Source organism: Hippopotamus amphibius, chromosome 13 (assembly GCF_030028045.1).
Source record: "Hippopotamus amphibius kiboko isolate mHipAmp2 chromosome 13, mHipAmp2.hap2, whole genome shotgun sequence".
NCBI lineage: Eukaryota > Metazoa > Chordata > Mammalia > Artiodactyla > Hippopotamidae > Hippopotamus > Hippopotamus amphibius.
This window is the reverse complement of record NC_080198.1, coordinates 90,658,102-90,676,968: the sequence shown is the minus strand read 5'-3', so window position 1 is coordinate 90,676,968 and position 18,867 is coordinate 90,658,102. Positions and strand designations below refer to the sequence as shown.

Below are 18,867 nucleotides of genomic sequence, written 5' to 3'. Positions count from 1 at the left end.
CATGGGTATTATTAGTGCCCCATTTTAGTGTTCTGGCAGGAAAGAGTGAAGTACCTTGGCCAAGGCGACCCAGATAGTAAGTAGGGGTGGGAGGTTGTCTGGCTCTCACCAGGTGGTCTGGCTCCAATGTCCATGTTCTTACCTGCTCTTTGTAGCTTCCAGGTGTCAGCTATTGTGCTGGGATGTGAAGATAGAGCCACTAGGGTGGACCAGGCACTGCTTCATCCACAAAAGGCCAAAGTAACTACATTTATAATACTAACTAAGCCTCAGCTATTCTGCATACTTGGGGGCAGATGGCTGCTACTCCCTAGGCAGTCACGAGGCATCAGGTCTTTACACAACTAATCCTGGTGCTCACGAGGTCCTGGAGAGGCGAGTGTTATTTTCCTCATTTTACAGGGACAAAATTTCAGCCAAAAGCAAGTAAAGGACTTGCTCAAGTCCCCACCTGAATACAAAGCCTTTGCTCTTTCTGCTGCTACTTGCTGGCTCTTTGCAAACTCCCTGCACCATTTTGGAATCTCCCCTTTATTGATGTGCAAGGGCTCCTTAAGAAGTCCCAGAAAAGGCCCCAGCCATTAGACTATTTCTGTTCCACCTCTCCTGAAATGAGTCACATAATCACACCACTGAGAACAAGCAGAGTGACTGGTGACTTTCAAGCCAAGAGCAAATTCTTTTGTGGTTTCCACATCCTCTCTACACCAGCCACTCAACGTGGCTCGATATGCCTAGGGCACTCCTCAACAGACACCTACTGCTGTGTGCACAAAGCTCAGGGAGGGGCACACAGAGCTCATCTATGTCCTGGCTTCTCTCAAGAGAATGACTCCAGAACTGGAGGATGGGGGTAAGGGGGGCACGGCTGAAATAGCAGGGAGAGGCAAGGGGCTCAGAGGGACACGAATTACAGGGCTGGAGTGCTCGGACCAAGATGAACTTACTGCCAGGTTATTCACTCCCAAGGTACTACCACCATAAGGAAGGAAGATGGTTAAGGATGACTTCATCGGGTGCAGACATTTGCCAGGTCCCTCGAATGTGCTGGCCCAGAGCTGGGTGTCCCAATGGCTCCCCCACAGGCGTGAGGAGTTCCTGCTGAGTCAGGGAGGTAGGCAAGGAAACAGAGTATAGCAAACCCAGGTGATAACTGCAGGCCAGGGTCTGTGGGTCCCAGTAGGGTGTGAAGAAAGAGACACCTGAAGTGGGCCCTGGCGGGGGTAAAATGTGGACATGCAGACAAGGCCAGAGGGGTCTAAGGAAGGTTGAACGGCATTTCGGCAGGAAGAGCAGCAGCAGCACAAGCTCCGATCATTCATTCATTCATCTATTTATTCACTCATTCAATCACCATCCCAGTGCCTGCACATACCAGGCCCTGTGCTGGGCACAGGGGCCTCAGACACAAATCCCACCCAGGCCCTGAGCTCCAGCGAGTGGGGAAGAAAAACTGTGAAAGAGAAGAGCCCCACAGTATGGACAAAACTGGGGCAGAAAGATGTGCAAGGCATGTGGAGTCAGGGAAGTACCCAAGGCTATGAACCTGAGCCACCTCCAAAGGCGGCAGAAAGGGTGTGCTAGAGAGAGGGTACAGATGTGCAAAGACAGGAGGAACCCTCAAGTCCAAGGAAGGCAGACTGTTCCGTAGGGTAGAGGTCAGTGTTATGGACCGAATGTCTGTGTCCACCCCCACCGCTATGTTGAAACCCTAATCCCCACTGTGATGGCATTTAGAGGTGAGGCTTTTGGGAGGTGATTAGGCCCTGATGATGGGATTAGTGTTCTTATAAGAAGACACACAAGAGAGCTTACTTCCTCTTTCTGTGTCCACCTCATGAGCACACAGTGAGAAGGCAGCTGTCTGAAGCCAGGAAGAGAACTCTCACCAGAAACAGAATCAGCCGTCACCTTCATGTTATACTTCCCAGCTCTAGAACTGTGAGAAATTAATTTCTGTTGTGTAAGCCATCCAGTCTAGGGTATTTTTTGTTATAGCAGCCAAAGCAGACTAAGATAATTGGGAAAAGCAAGAGCATCAAGAGATGAGGTCACAGATGTGGTGACAAGCAGTGTGTGCTTCATCCTGGGACACGGGGCGCCCACTGAGACACAGGCAGGTGTGGTTTCTGAAAGGTATCAGCCTTTCTTATTATGACTGTTCATCTTCCCAAATACTCCCAATAACTCAAGAGCCATTCTGAGGAAGGAGTGGGTGGGCAGAACCTTCAGACTGTCCTTGGAGAGCAATGGACCCTCAAGGTCTGTTCACAGAGACTTGGGGAGAGGCAAGTGCCGGCCCTAGTGCAGCTCTTCCTCCAGCCCGGCTCAGCTCAGTCGATGACAGTCCTGGAGGCTCCTCCTTCCCAAGGCCCAGTCTTAGGAACATGAGGATGCTTGGAGGTTGAGACAGAACCAAAGTGATATTGACGGGCAGATGGCAACACAGAGACACAGGTGTCTGCGAAGGGATGGTGGCCAGTACCTAAAACAGAGCAGAACCATCAGGGCTTTGGAGCACTGGGAGATGATGACCAGGCCTGAACCACGTTCAGTGGAGCCCTGGTCTTCCCTTAAGATGCTAAGGGGTATATAAGGGGTATATATATATAAGAGCAACAAGTGTTTGGTTTTATTTTTTTTTTAGGTATAATCATTTAAAACTACAAACACAGCATATAAACTCACATGAGCTGCCCACCAAATGTTAACCCTCTGTAGACTCAGCTTTATACAGTTCTTGGGGTTGAGACTCTCCCGCCATCTCCAGTAAAATGGATCCTGAAACTATAAGACAAGTTGTTGACAAAAACCTTACTGATCGCAAATGTGGTGAGTAAAGATCCTCAGAACAGAATATTTGCACAACCACAACAAAGCCCAATTAACACTCAGGTGCCGTGGCTGTTAAGACTTCTACTGTCACGCCGAATTTTTCATTTTGAAAGTTACATTCATCAAAGCAACCTCGCTGCTCTCATGGACTGACTTATGACGTGAAGTGCTATAAGTTTAAAGTCATAAAATAAATGTGATAATACACTATTGCTTCCCCGTTTTGTATATTGGTGGGGGAGGGTTTAGCTGTTAAAAAAGTTTTTTTTGAAAACACTTCATTATTACAGATGGGGAAAAAGACCCAGACAGAGGAAACGGTATTGCATCAGAGTATAATTATCTATGATTATCATCCTGCTCTGTGGGCTTCCGGAGGGCAGAAACCAAGTGCCCAGCACACAGCAGGCACTCCACAAATGCCTGTGTAAAGGAAGGGCCACTGCAAAGCATCACAGGCAGTAGGAGGGCAGAACTCAAACCCAGGCCTTGTGACTCCTGGCTCAGGGTTGGTTTTCACACTCTGCCATCTTCACTCCTTTCCCAGAAATGAGGACGCAGCCCACACCCACCACCGTGAGGGAGAGTGCAGTATAACAGAGCCAGGCTGCCCTCCTTCTCCCACAGGAAACCACTGGAAGCTGACACACCCTTCACTCTAAGCACCAATTTGGAAGGTGCACTTACTTGCGTGGGGAACTGTCCTTTACACTCTATGTATCAAGGTCCCCTGGTCTCACCTACAGATTCACCAGGATGGTAGGGGTGATTCATGATTATTGGAGGGGACCAACCAGTTGACAACTATTCTAGAAACAACCAAACTATGTAACCACAGACGTGGGGATCAGCCCTGTCTGCCCTGGTTCTCAAGCTGGAGGAGGTATCAGAATTCCCCAGAGGACTTTAGTTAAAAGCCAGACTGCTGGGACCCAACCCAGTATTTCTGACCCAGTAGCTCAGGGTGGGGCCTGAGAATGTGCACCAGTAAAATGTTCCCAGGCAATGATGTCGCCGCTGGTCCAGGACTCTACTTGGAGAACCACTGCTCTAATCTGTTCATTACAAACTCTCCTTGTTGTGACTCATGAAGGCAGATGGTCCCATAAGCCTGCATAGGCAGGTTATCCTAAGACAGGGAAGGTGGGGAAGGTAGAGGACTAGGCATTCCAGGGAGTAGGGCAGCATATGCAAACACATGGGATCTGGAAACAGTGGGGAAGGAAGTCAGTAGTTCATTGTGGTCAAAGGGGTGCCTAGGAGTAATGGCAGATGAGGTAGGAGGGAAAAGTGGGGGCTGTAGAGGTCAGGCTTACAAGGGTGGAACTGAGCATCAGCTCTGGACCATGCCCTGTGTTTGCGGCTGTTGATTTCTCATTTCATCGCGTTGTGGTCAGAGAACATATTTTGTATCATTTCTATCCTTTCAAGTTTACTGAGGTTGTTTTATGGCTGAGCATATGGTCTATCCTGGAGAATGACCCACGTGCACTTGAGAAGAATATATATTCTCGGCAAGGACATGGAGAAAAGGGAACCTTTGTGCACTGTTGATGGGAATGTAAATTGGTGTAGTCACTATGGAAAATAGTACGGCAGTTCCTCAAAAACTTAAAAATAGAACTACCACATGATCCAGCATTTCAGCTTCTGGGTATTTATCCAGAGAAAATGAAAACACTAACTTGAAAAGATATACACACCCCTATGTTCATTGCAGCATTATTTACAATGGCCAAGAAACTAAAACAACCTAAGTGTTCATCAGTGGATGAATGGATAAAGAAAATGTGAAATAGGTAGATATTAAATGGAATATTGGGCTTCCCTGGTAGCACAGTGGTTAAGAATCTGCCTGCCAATGCAGGGGACACAGGTTCGAGCCCTGGTCTGGGAAGATTCCACATGCCGTGGAGCAAGTAAGCCCATGAGCCACAACTACTGAGCCTGTGCTGTAGAGCCCATGAGCCACAACTAATGAGCCCATATGCTGACTACCGAAGCCCGAGCACCTAGAGCCTGTGCTCTGCAAGAAAAGCCACCGCAACGAGAAACCCACGCACCGCAACGAAGAGTAGCCCCTGCTCACTGCAACTAGAGAAAGCCCGCGCAGCAACAAACACCCAACACAGCCAATAAATTAAATAAATAAACTTATTTTAAAAAATGGAATATTATTCACCCACAAAAAAAGAATGAAATCTTGCTATTCGTGAGACATGAATGGACCTTGAGGGCATTATGCTAAGTGAAATAAGTCAGACAGCGAAAGAAAAATACTGCATGATCTCACTTATATGTGGACTCTTAAAAAGCAACAACAAAAACCAAACTCACAGATACAGAAAACAGATTGGTGGCTGCCAGAGGTTGGGGTAGGAGAGTGGGCAAAATGGGTTAAGGAGGTCACCAAGCACAAACTTCCAGTTATAAAATACACAAGTCACGGGGATGCAATGTACAGCATGGTGACTATAGTTAATAATACTGTACTGTACATGTGAAAGTTGCTAAGAGAGCAACTTAAAAGTTTTCATCACAAGAAAAAAAATTTGGTAACTATATATGGCAACAGATGTTAACTAGAGTTATTGTGGTGGTTATTTCACAATGCATACAATTATGAAAATCATTGCTATACACCTGAAACTAATATAATGTTTTATGTCAATTATACCTCAATTATATCAGTTATACCTCAGCATATTGTGATGCTGGGGAGGTATTCTATAGGTGTCTTTTAAGTCTGGTTGGTTTACAGTGTCACTGAAGTTTTCTGTTTCCTTGCTGATCTTCTGTCTAGTTGTTTTATCCATTATAGAAAGTAGGGTATCGAAGTATCCAACTATTGCTGTTGAGTTATCTACTCCCTTCTTTTCGATCAGTTTTTGCTTCATATATTGATATCCTGGCGTTCTGTTGTTAGGTGCATATGTGTTTATAATTGTTATATCTTCCTGATGGAGTGACCCCTTTATCATTATAAAATGTTATTAAATGTCATTATAAATGCCCCTCTTTATCTCTATTTTTTATTTTAAATCCATCTGGTATGATATCAGTATAGTCACTCTATCTTCCTTGTGGTTGCTCTTTGCATGATGTATCTTTTTCCATCCTTTTAATTTCAATCTATTTGTATCTTTGAGCCTAAAGATGTATGCCACATGTAGACAGCACATAGATCATTTTTAACATATTCTAACAATCTCTGCCTTTTAATTGGGCACAGATTGTTTTTTTTTTTAATATTTATTTATCTTTGGCTGTGTCAGGTCTTAGTTGTGGCACACAGGCTCTTTGTTGCAGTGCACAGGCTCAGTAGTTGCAGCGCACGGGCTTAGTTGTCCCGTGGCATGTGGGATCTTAGCTCCTCAACCAGGGATCAAACCTGCATCCCCTACATTGGAAGGCAGATTCTTAACCACTAGACCACCAGGGAAGTCCCTGATTGGGTTGTTTAATCCATTCACATTTAATGTTATTATTGATATAGTTGAATTTACATCTGCCATTTTACTTCTTGTTTTCTATACGTCTCAGGTCATTTTAGTTCCTTCGTTCCTCCTTTACTGTATTCTTTTGCATTAAATGAATCAGGTGTATACGTTACAGCAAGAACTTCAAAGAGCTAGTTCTTTTCAATTCAGATAACAAAATCACCTCTCCAGCAATTTTTAGTTTCTTAAATAGTTCATTTTCTAATCAATCATGATTTTTTTTCTCTCTGGTTCCAGTAAACAGGAACAAATGAATTATTTACCCAATAGTCATAGAACATCATCTATAATAATGTCCATTACCAGACTCTTGGGTTTGAGAATCTGAGGCTAAAATTTGACCTTCCCACACAGAGGAGGGATGGGGCCATTCACAAGGTTTTGAGAATCACCTTCATGACACGTGATGATAAGAAGTGTCATAACAGTTCAGTGCTTCCGACCAAGATGGGAGAGGATGGTTGAAATTCACAACAGAGTCCACAGCAGGGGTATTTGCAAGTGCTGCAGCAACACTTTCACAGACACCTGGCAAGGATGCTACCAAAGATCTGGTGAGCAGTAGGCCTTTCTGTACCAGCTACAATGAACAGGTAAGACACCACAAACTGATCAGCCCACCTCCCTGCCTGGGAGTGATTTAATAATCCCCCCCCCCCACCACCACCATCAATATCCTTGTCACCTGACCTCTTAGTTTACCTACAAAACCCTCTGTTCATCAACAAATATGAAGGGAAACTACAATCCAGGAGTTTGTGAATTGTGAAATCCCAAATTCACAATTTATGTTGTGAACACCTGAGGTTTGGGGCACCCGGCACCCCTCGCCCATCTTCTGACTGGGGTACTCCCAATTTCTGATATCCTTTCCAGCAACAGGACTTGTTTGTGTATTTGGCATGAAATATCTTGCATTCATCTTTAGCCATGCCTATAGAAATCTCAGGGGACCTGTAAACTAAAAGCTCAAGGGATCTGCCCAGGCCCTCATAAACTGGGCCCATCCTGGGTATCTGGTATACTTCTGGGGAGAGAGAGTCAAGTGCCCATTTGCCTGATAGCTTACACAGAGGCACAATTTGGAGGCACTGGGCCATTGTTTAAAATAAGGTGTCTGGTTGGCAAAAGAACCTCTTCCAGCCCTGATCCTGAAAGGCTCCAAGACTTGCCACTGAAACTCAATTACTGCCAGGCTTAATGAGCTCACTCGCCCAGCTGCCCTGGCCCGCAAAGCAGCCCTGCCAACTTCCAAAAAGAAGGTGTGTCTTGCAAAGCATATTCTGAGGTGCATGGGAGAAATGGAAAAATCAGACCACTTTGACAAGAAATATGACCTGTGAACACAAGAACATGGTTTGGATTCTGAAGAACAGCTCTTTTTTTTTTTTTGAAGGGAAACTTTACTGAGTTCTACAGAAGCTTCACAAATGTCATCTCTGGGCTGACAGAACCACCACGGGCGTTTCAACCATGAGTACTGAGGTGTCTGAGGTTTGGAGAGCTGATGTCCCTAGAGGAGGCTGCTGCCAAGAAAGAAGTGGAGCTTATTAAGAGCATAGTGGACCCGATGCAAACGACAGAGAGAATCTACAGCACCAGGTTAAGGTCCCTTCCAACACTGACATTATAGGATTCTGACATTATAGGAATACGAAACATAGTCATTTTTCCGTTCTTGGCTCAGAAGTGAAGACAATTCAGTCATAATACTATAAACACCAAATACTGAGGCTAAAGGCCAAAAGCTATCGACTACGTACTGTGTGCCTCACTCTGTGCTGGGTTCTGGGAATCCCACTATGAACCAGACAGCAGCCCTACTCTCCTGGAATCTTCTATCTAGTGGGAGAGTCGGACAAGTCACTGGCAGCTGGAATACAGATTCCACGGCAGTAACAGAGGGATGCCTGGGGCAATGGGAGCCCTGGGGACATACCTGACCTGGCCTGCGGATGCGGAAGGATTGTCAAAAAAAGGTTTTCTGGAGGAAATAAGGCTGATGATGGACCTTAAGCTCACATGGAGGATGTTCACCGGGTGAATGGGGGCAGGAAAGGCTAATGGGCAGATCTGCCCGAGGGAACAGCATGTGCAAAGGCCTGGCTCAGTCAGGAACAGCGGGCAGATGACATAGCTGGGTGCATGCTCTCCTGAAGGCCCGGGAGGAGAGAGGCAGGAGCAGCCTGCGCCACCCCAGCAAGATCCGTGCCTCTGCCTCCAGGCTGTTCCCATCTTAATCCAGCCCCAGTGACTGCATTCGCTGGATCTTCACTAGTAGAGTAAGCGGACGGCTCTCTCCTGGGGCCCCTCCATCCAAGCTGGGCCATGGAGCCTGCAGGGTCTCACAGGTCGGGAGATGGCTGAGGGAGAGAGTCCAGGCAGACGTTGCTGGCAGCAAGGGTCTGGAAGAAGGGACAGTGCTCAGGAGGAGGGCACAATTCATTGGGGGAAATACAGAAACTGAGCTGGGAGCAGGCCATGGGGGCCTTGAACGCAGGCTAAGGCGGCTGCACTCTTTTCATAAGTAATCAGCAACTGTTGGAGTAGCCGGAAGTCTGACCCCCACCACTGCCATTTCTACCTAGTCTCACTCAGGTAAGTCACGCTCCACCAATGAGGTGGTGCGGGCCCAACAAGGGCTGGAGAGGAAGGCTCGCTGTCACCCTCAATAACCCGCTTCCACTTACATGTCAGCACGATCCACTCCTCAGCCTCCACCCCAGCAGGCAGCAGAAGGCCAGGAACCTGCAGGCAGGTGTCCGTGTGGAAGGCGAGGAGGACAACATTCGCTGAACTCCTGCAAAACCCGGACAAAGCCCTTCCCGGGCATCTTTTCACGTGGAACAAAGGTACCCTGGGTTGAGGAGAGGGGTATGACCCCCCTCAGGACACCAGGGCTCCCAGGGTGACATGCTTTGTCTCCTTCGTGGCTCTTGGCTGCATCGGGGGTGGGAGGGGAGTTCAACCCAGACTCCCTCCTGGGTCTGGCAGAAAGCAGTGGGGATGTGGTCTGGAGCAGAGGAGACGCGCAAAACAGGGAGGTGGCCTTGCCACGCCCCGAGCATCAGCTGCCCTCGTCCAATCAGTGCTGGCCATGGGGCAGCCCTGCCCACTGCACGGGGAAGCTCAGAGAGATCACCTTCAGAGGCCGTGGGAAACCAACATGCAAACGCTTCAGAGAACAGGAAAGTTCTGGTGCGGTTATTCTATGCAGAGGGAGTAAAAAGGCAGGAGCCATTGAGTGGAGGCGCCTCAGAAGAGTGGCCCATCCCTCTTGGTTCGTCCTAATCATGTCGGGTGCCAGGTACTGAGCGCCTACCACGCACCTGGCTGCACGTGGATCCACGCCTGTTCTCCGCACAAGATCTGCCCTGAGGGCTCCCAGCTAGAGACCAGCTCTCATCACCTTGTGATTGTTTACCAAGTCTCTCTACTCGTATCCTCCAGGTAGTAGTCACAGTCTTAGTCACAGGGTTTGTGTTTTATTTGTGGGTCTCCTCTCTCATAATGAAAGCTGCCACGGAACTTGCCACGCTTGGTGTTCATGAGGCCCTCGAATGTGCGCGATCATTGTTTGTCATCAGACTGAGCCTCTTGTTTACAGAAGAGGAAAGTGAAGCACAGAGAAAATGTAACTCACTAGCCCAGGGCCACACACTTCACAGAAGGCAGAGCCACCCTCCTCTGGGCCTGGTCCCTGTCCCTGAGGAGCTCAGAGTCTACAATAGCACTGTCCCCCAAAATACAATGTGAATCCCACGTGCAAGTTTAAATTTTCTAGTAGCCACACAAGAGAAGTATAAAGAAACAAGTGAAACTAATTTTAAATAACACATTTCATTTAGCTCAATATATCCAAAATAGTTTCATTTCAACAAGTAATCAATGTTAAAGTTATTACTGAGAGCTTTCTCACTCTCTTTTTCCTACAAAGTCTTTGAAATCCAGTGCGTGTTTTCCACTCCCCAGGGTGTGAGCATATGACTTCGGAGACCCCATTCACAATCATTATGACCACTACTTCTAGAACCACCACTGGCAACAGCACCAGCTGACAAATAGCTCCTGTACACCAACATGCTCTGGGCCATCTGCACAGTTATTTCTGACCTTCACACCAACCCCAAGAGTTAGGGACACAGACCTCTCTCCATACTGAACAGAAGAAAAAAGCGAAGCTTGGAAAAATTAAGTAACATGCTCCAGATCACCGAGCTAGCAAGGTGCAGTTAGGAAATGAACCCACGTCTGACTCCAAGCGATAGTAACGATTATTTCCTGGGCACCTACTGCATGCCAGCATCCTGTGCTGGGAGACAGAAAACATGCCAGACGAGGTTCCCGCCCTCACGGTGCTTTCACGCTAGCTTATGAGGACGGGGGAATGATCACACACGGGGAAACAAACCCATTTCAGAGCATGATGATTTCAGCAGAGACAGAGCGCCGAGGGGGGGGACAGCAGTGCCGGGGGGAGGTGGGCAGCTACCTGGGCAGGGCAGGGGAGACCTCTCCAAGGAAGGGAAATTTAGGCTGAGACATGAACGGTGAGAAGAAGCCAGTTCTGACACGGGCAGGAGATGAACAGGCCAGCAAGCAGCAGACACGACGCTCTGGGCAGGAAGAGTCCAGTACGTTCCAGCAACCATCAGAAAGGCTCCCTATGGGACTTCCCTAGGGGTCCAGTGGTTAAGACTCTGCACTTCCAATGGAGGGAGCGTGGGTTTGATCCCTGCTCGGGGAGCTAAGATCCCACATGCGGCGTGGTGTGGCCAAAAAAAAAGAAAGAAAGAAAAAGAAAAAAGACTCCCTATGCTGCTCTAGCTGCCTCTCTGGGCCACCAGGTTGGCCCCATGCTGGCCCTCCTGCCTCAGGGAGCTCCCACACTCCCACTTAGAAAATGAGAAATCGACAAACCATTCTCCAGATGGCAAGAGCGAGTCAAGGTTGGAGGTTCCCAGCGCAGAGCCTGGCACGGAGGGCACATCCACATGATCTGATGAGTGGCTGAACCATGAATTAGTGACCAGCTGGAGGAGACAGTGGAAGCACCAGAACAGAACCCCGGCAGCCAAGGCCCCAAGAAGAAAGTTTTAACACTTTAAGCTACGCTTCAAACACTCTGCACAATAGCCAAAAGGTGGAGATCAGCCAAGAGTCCATCAACAAATGCATGGATAACAAAACATGGTCCATCCTTACAATGGAATATTATTCAGCCTTAAAAAGGACAGAAGTACAGACACATGGTACGACCTGCATGAACCTATACTGAGTGAAAGAAGCCAGACAAAAAAGGTCACATGTTATATAAGCCCATGTACATGAAATTCCAGAATAGGGAAACCACAGAGACAGAGGCAGATAGGTGGTTGCCGGGGTTGGGGGAGGGGGGGAGTGAGTATTCCACGGGAAGGGGGTTTTCTTTGGGGGTGATGAAAGTGTCCTAAAGCTAGATAGAGGTGCTGGCTGTACAACACTGTGAACAGACTAAATGCCACTGAATTGTATACTTTAAAATGGTTCATCTTATGTTGTGTGAACTTTAGTTCAATTTAAAGAAAGGGGGAAGGGGAGGAAAAAAGAATTGTTTCCAAGGAAGAGTCATGTCATCATCCTGTTAAATGAAATAAAACCCCATGTCTCAGAAAGCAGATGGGAGTGATCAGCCTCTGGAGGCACCAGCACAGAAAGGGAAAAGAGAGAAGACGGACTTTCCAAAGTCAAAAGGAGCAGAAAGCTACTTTACCAGGTCACGCTCGCCTCCACTATCGACGCCTGTCACCCTCACGGCCTTCCTGTCCTCCAAAGGAAGAAGGACACTCCTCAATGGTGTGTCCCACCCGCTTCAGCCCTGAGGAAGGGGCCAGGGGCCAGTCCAGGATTCCTGAATCAAAACGCAGCCGAGATGGAGGCTCAGGGGCCAGCAGGCCGAGCCAGCACATCCCCTGACCTGGCACACACAAGGGCATTACCGCCACAATGCGCAGCCCTTGGCAGCCTCGGGATGGCCGCAACAGAACCTCCTTTCATTCCCTACAGTGGCCCTTCAGCCAAGTCTGGGCCACGGGGGAGAAAGGACAGCAGGAAACCTGCATCCACACAGCACATGGGTCCTCTGAGGTCCAGTTGGGGGCTTTAGGACACATGACAGGTCCTGAGGATGATTCCAAGACCTAGAAAGGATAAAGGGGACACCACGAGCCACACGAAGAGGACAGACCAACCTAACGCCCGATTACGGGTGTGGCTGTTCCAGGGAATTGCATCACAGCTACCATCCACTGCACGAGGCTGGGCTTTCACCTCTGTTTCTTATGTCATCCTCACACCCATGTGGACTGCAGGGATGGGGACTGGGGTTATTCCCAGATCACAGATGAGGACCCTGAGCTGCGGAGGTTTCAAAGGGTACAGACGATCATCCACGGTCAGCATATAGCAGAGCCGACGTCCAAACCGAAGGCTGCCGTCGAAGCCTCCTGTGCTAAATGCTGCTGCTGCTGATGTTTGTTTTTTTCTGCAAAACTCCCACAAGGCAGGACGGGGGTCATGGCTGAGAACATGGGCTGCCAGTTCGGGAAGATGGAAAAGTTCTGGAGGTGGATGGTAATGAAGGTTGCACAACAGTGTGAATGTACTTAATGCCACTGAACTATACCCTTAAAATGGTTAATATTAAATATTATATATATTTAAGACGAAGCTATTTTAAGAATTGATCAGGTACTAGGACATTAAGAAATTATCAACAAATTTTTAAAAATAGGTATCATACAGACCACATTCTCCGAACATGGTAAAATTCAATTAGAAGCTAAAAATATATATAAATTCCTCCCCTGCTCAAAAAAAAAAAAAAAAAAAAAAAAAAAAAACAAAATCCCCTGCTCCCCCAGTTACCAGTTTTGGGACCCTGGGTAGGCTTCAGAGCCTCTCTGTGCCCACCTGTAAAATAGGAAGTACAGGGCATCTTCCTCTGGGGTTGTGTCCAGGATTGAATGAACTCAAACCAGGGAGAGAGCACAGACTAGAGGGCGGCAAACTTCTGCAAAGGGCCAGGTAGTAAATGTTTCTGGCTTTACCAGTGCCTTCCCCGACTGCCCAACTCTGCTAACAGAGGGCAGAAGCAGCCATAGACAGTAGGTACACGAATGGGCATGGCTGCGTGCCAGTAAAACTTTATTTACAAAATCAAGCAGCGGGCCAATGAGCAGTAGCTTGCGGACACCCTGGCACTTGGTAAGTGCTCCGCCAATGTTAACTGCTACCATTAAGAAAACCGGCATTCATCTCAATTCATTTCTGTACACCAACGAGAGGCACAGTACTCCTTGCTGCAGTTCTGAAAATAAATACTATCACCAAAGACAAGAACGGAGCCCCTGTCCTCACTGGGGAGCTGGCCCTTCCCTCACTCTGAGCATCCCTGCACCCTCTCTCTGCCGCTTTCAGGTGGATTCGGAACCAGCATGTTAATTACCTCCTGGGCTACTCCCTGCAAGCACTCTTGCCTTTCCCACCTCCCACAGAAGGGGCACCTGACCCCTGCCCATGAGGCCCCAGGGCCCCCTTCCTTGTCCTTATCCCTCCCTGCTAACCCATGGTCCCTGGTCTATCCATCTGGCTTTGGAAAGGCATAAGCAAACATTTTCGGAAGGCATTCAGGGCTAGAGTGACAAGCCAAGGTCCCACTACTGGCCAGCCTTGGAGTCTTTTTCTGAGCCTCAGGCTACAGCAACACCAATAGCTACTACTGGCTTTAAGGTAACATGTTTCTATTAAAAGCACTGAGAAGGCTCCTCTGATTGATTTCTCACACCAGCCCTGTAGGCAGGCTGTCTTTCCATTATAGGAATCAGTGTGCTTCACCGAGCAACATCTAAGCTCTGGAACGAGAGACACCCCCCCGCCCCTCACTGCTTAATTCCACCTCCGCCTCCGCCTTCAGACACAGCCCCTGCTTGTCAGGGGCTCAGGTAATCCTTACCCTGCCTGGTGCTGTGCAGTTTAAATGAGATAATTCATGGAAGGAGTGGGAGTTTAAGCAACAATAGAGAGCTATTTTCCTTATGTGAACATCAAAGAAAAAGGAACTGGACACAGAGAGGTTAAGTGACTTGTCTGAGGGTCACACAGCCAATAGGGTCTGAGCTGAATCTCAATGCAGCTCCTCTGACCCGGCCCTGTTCCCTTACAGCCCACTCACTGAGCTGGTGGCCACTGCTTATGATCATTAGTTTCATTAAGAATTTTCCTTAAAACAGTTAACCAACAAGGACCTACTGTATAGCACAGGGAACTATACTCAATATCTTGTAATAACCTATAATGGAAAAAAATCTGAAATATATATATAACTGAATCATTTTGCGGTATACCTGAAACTAACACAACATTGTAAATCAACTATATTTCAATAAAAAACTTTTTATAGAAAGAGTTTTCCTAAGAATTGGGTGGAAATGGTTGTAACTGCTGCACCCCAACACTGAGCAGGAGAAGGTCTAGATGAAAGAGACATCAAAGGAACTGCTCTGGAACCAGTGCACTCTGAGCTCAGGATTCCTGCACGTAGTTCTCAGCACCTTCTCACACAAGTCTGCATGCTTGGAATTAGTCAACATGGCACCCAGCCCCTTCATCTTTCATTCCCGCTTATTGAAAATTTGGCTTCTCGGCCTGCCGTTATTAGCTCAGGAAGGACATCGAGTGCCTCTAACCGGGCATTTGCTCTGTGACAAAGCTAAAGGATTTACTTTTTCACATCACTTACGACACATTCCCTCACTGTCAAGACCACTTACTTAAGTGCCTCCAATGCCCAGAGACCACACTTTTGATTCCACACCACCTCAGCCAAAGACAGATCACTGCCCTCATTTGTACAGGAAATGGAGGTTCAGAGAGGTTAATCCTCTTGCCCAAGATCACACAGCCGTAAGGAACAGGACACAGGTGAGCCCAGCTTCAGAAGCCCTGTGGGTTGACCCAACCACAGTGGGGAAGGAGCCCGACAGACAAGAACCAGGATACAATGCAGTCACCCCCTATTTCTATGAGGGAGGCACCCCATTTTAGTTAGAAAGCCCAAGTGGGAAGCACTTGCCCAGTCACAGATGAGTGAGGGGCAGAGCCTGAATGGGAACCCAGGCAGTCTGGCTCCAGAGTCTGCAGAGAGGCAGGGCCTGTCCTCAGGGAGGTAAACAAATAGCCTTAGCGCACAGTGGCAATTCTGCTGGTTTAAGCCTTCCTAGGAAACTGTTCCTTCTGCAGCTCCTCTCCCAGCCCCAACTTGCTCTGTGCTAAGAGAGCAGGCTCCATCCCGCCTCCTCCTCATGAAGCCTTCAGGGAGCTGTCATGCTCTCTCCCTCTGTGCATGTTTCTCTTACAGAGCTGGCAGTACAGGTGTGACAGCCAGGGTGACGCCCTCCCCAGGAAGACGGAGCCCCACCAAAGAGGGGCTGCCTCTCAGACCTCACTGTGCTCCTGGTCTCTAGGGGACAAGCTGTGCTTAAGGAAAAATGACACAAATATTATACAATGTATGGATACAAGGTTCTGCGAGACAGGAGAGAACCACACAATCTATTTGGCAGAGTCAAGGAACACATCAAAGAAGTAACATGAGAGATGGGCTTTGTTGTATGCATAGGAGTTTTCCAGACAGACAAAGGAGGGGAATATTTCTGGGAGAAGACACAGTACGTGGGGAAAACCTAAATGGGAAGACGCATCTGGGGACACACAGGTGGCATGTGTAGCTGACACAGTGTGGCGGGAAGAGGAAGAGGTGGGCCAGAAGCTGGGACGTGAGGAACGTGTGAAGTCATGGAGGCAGTGGGAGCCATGGATGGTTTGTGAAGGAGGAAAACGGCAATGAGCTCATTTATTTGGACCCACACTTGACCCTTTGAGGGACCTCTTGTGGTGATAAGATTCAAGGCAAGAGTTACCCCCAGACTCTGAACAGAGAGGTTCAGCATTACAGACCACATGCAGGCATCTCAACAACAGAAACGTTCAGCAACCATTCATATGCCTCCACCGAGTTGTGTAAAATGAAAAGTTTGCTCAGAGCAGCAGGACTCTGGGAGTTGACAATGCCCTGCCGGGCAAGCAAGCATCCTGGGTGCGGGAAATGCGTGTGGGGTGGTCTGGATCACCCCACCCCATCCCCAAACCTGCTCCTCCTCTTCCTACATCCGGGCTCATGGAAGAGCCACCCCCTTGCCCAAGGCCCTGGAGAAGAAGCCAGTTCCTCCCACAGCCTCACCCCACACCAGTGGGTCACCCTGAGTTGGGGGGACGGCCCCCCGGGAGGGGCCCCCCCTTGGGCCCAATATTTACTCTGGGCGGATCCCTGTGTAAGGGGCTGAAGCTGCGCCCCCACCCCTACCAGAACCTCTCAGTCTGGTCTGGGAGGCAGAGGCCATCAGATAGGACAGCAGTGTGTCCAGCTTTGCCACACAGGGAAGCTCAGGCGGGTCTCAGGGCTCTCCCTGCCTTGTTCTGGAAGGAGCTGTCCAGTGGAAGGAGGGGAGTTCCCGAAGAGGAAACAGCAAAAGCAAAGGCCAAGGACAGTGTGCCTGTGAGTGTGCATGGAAGGGGTGGGGGTGGCGGAGGAGGACCAGGGTTAGATACAGTATCTCTGGATCTTAAAGAGCTGGGCAGAGGCTGGCAGAGAGCCCAGGCCGGCCAAGACTTCAGCAGAATGGTAGACTAGAGTGTGTGGCGAGGGGAGGTGGTGGGGGGGTGTTTTTAAGCGAAAGGCTCCCCCTGGGAAGCAGCCTCTAGCAGGGATGACAGGGCCGGATCCGCAGGAGCCCAGAGCAAGGAGGGTGGAGTGATGGAGCGACGGAGCGAGGGGGCCGGGGGCGAAGGCGCGGCAGGCCTGAGAGGCCGCTAGCCTGAACGCGGGGCGACCGGCAAGGTGCCCGGCCCCGCGGGAGCCAATCCCTGTGTGCCACCTCCAGAGGCCAAATGCGCCCAGGGCGCGCCGGCCAGGCAGGAGGGTGGGTACCAGCCTTTCTTCGCGTTTCTCCAGCCTCCTCCCGGGCGCCCACGTGGGCGGAGCAGCGTGGGGATGTGCGTGGAAGAGGCCGCGGCAGCGTGTGCTGTGCGTGGGGTGGGGCGGCCTCGCCCTCCCGGCCCCCCGCCTCCACGGCGCGGCCCGGGGCTCCATCCTCTGTACTATCTCGGCCGAGATTCGGGGGACCCAGACCTACTCAGTGGGTGGGACACAGAGGGAACCGGCCGGCCACGGCCCCCGCGCCACTCAAGGGAGGCCCCCGGTGGATTCCCCTCCCCCTCCTTAGCTTGGGGGCGGAATGGGGAGAGGAGTGGAAATGGGGGTGGCGTAAGAAAGAGAGGGCTGGGGGCGGGAGAAGGAGAGGGCGTATGCAGGGAGGCGACGCAGAGTCCTCCAGCTGGGAGACGCTGTAGGGGGATTTGGAGGGGGTTGGGGGATGGGAACGGAAGGGTGGGGGCCCTCGGAGGTGAGATGCAAGAGTGGCAGCGGGATCAAAAGGGGGCGCGAAGGCTGGAGGAGGGGAGAGGAAGGTGGGAGATGGGGCGGGGCGGCACTGGTCCCTGCGTCCCTGGCCACTCGGTCAGCCCATCGGCCGCGGGATCCGCGGCTACCCTTTGGCCATCGCGCGCCTCCCGCCCCCCGGCGCACCTGTACCCACCTGCTCGGTGCTCAGGCCCGAGCCGGGCAGCAGCAGCAGCAGCAGCGGGCGTAGCGAGCGCAGCCCCGCACCGCATCCTCCGGCCGCCCCCTCCCCGCCCCGAGCTTACGCTGCCGCCGCCCCCGCCTTAAAAAGGACAAAACGGAACAGAAAAGGGATGCAAAAAAAAAAAATCGTAAGAAGCAAATGAGGAAGACGGGCTGATGCGCGCGCGGCTCGGCGGGGCGGAGGTTGAGATGCAGCGACGCAGGTGACCGTGCTTGGGGCAGCCGGCCGGCGCGTGCCGCACACTCCCGGCTGCAGCTCGCTCGACCGCTGGGCGCCCGGCTCGCAGCGCGGCCCCGCCCCTCACCCGGGGCGCCCCTTCGGTTGGTCCGTTCTCCTGCCAGTCAGAGGGGAGGGCCCGGCTCTTGCCCCGCCCCCGCCCGGGGGCCGAAGCCTGGAGCTCTTCGCAGCCGCAAGAGGAGTTTAGGGGAGGCCTGAGCTTGCGCAGTGGGCTCAGTGGCTCGTGCCAGGGCGGGGCTGGGATCCAGCGGCTGGGCTCCTGCAGTCTAGCTGCTCAGCAGCCCACGGGGTCGAAGCTGCCAGCGGCAGCTCCACCTGGAGCTAAGGGCCCTAGGAAGCTCATCCCTGCCCTCGGGGGCTCACACCCAGTTTGGAGGGAGTGTATTGATACATATAACCTGTGACTGGGCCATCCTGGGCTATCCGTGATCTGAAAGACACGACCGCAGTGGGTATTATGTTTCTCCCTTTGTATAGATAGCAATATGAAGGTCAGAGGTTAGAGGAAAAAGTTGAAGGTGACTCAGCCCGCAAATGCCAGAGCCAGGAGTCTT

General features: G+C 50.4%; 1 protein-coding gene across 1 annotated transcript in view; it reads right to left on the bottom strand.

Annotated features, from left to right (window-relative positions):
• JAKMIP1 (janus kinase and microtubule interacting protein 1) overlaps positions 1 to 18,317 on the bottom strand; it is a 140,070-nt gene extending 121,753 nt beyond the window's left edge. The window contains exon 1 of the mRNA XM_057705495.1: positions 18,029 to 18,317. The gene's annotated coding sequence lies outside the window, so the exon portion shown is untranslated. The remainder of the gene's footprint in view (positions 1 to 18,028) is intronic.
• Positions 18,318 to 18,867: the final 550 nt, after the last annotated feature.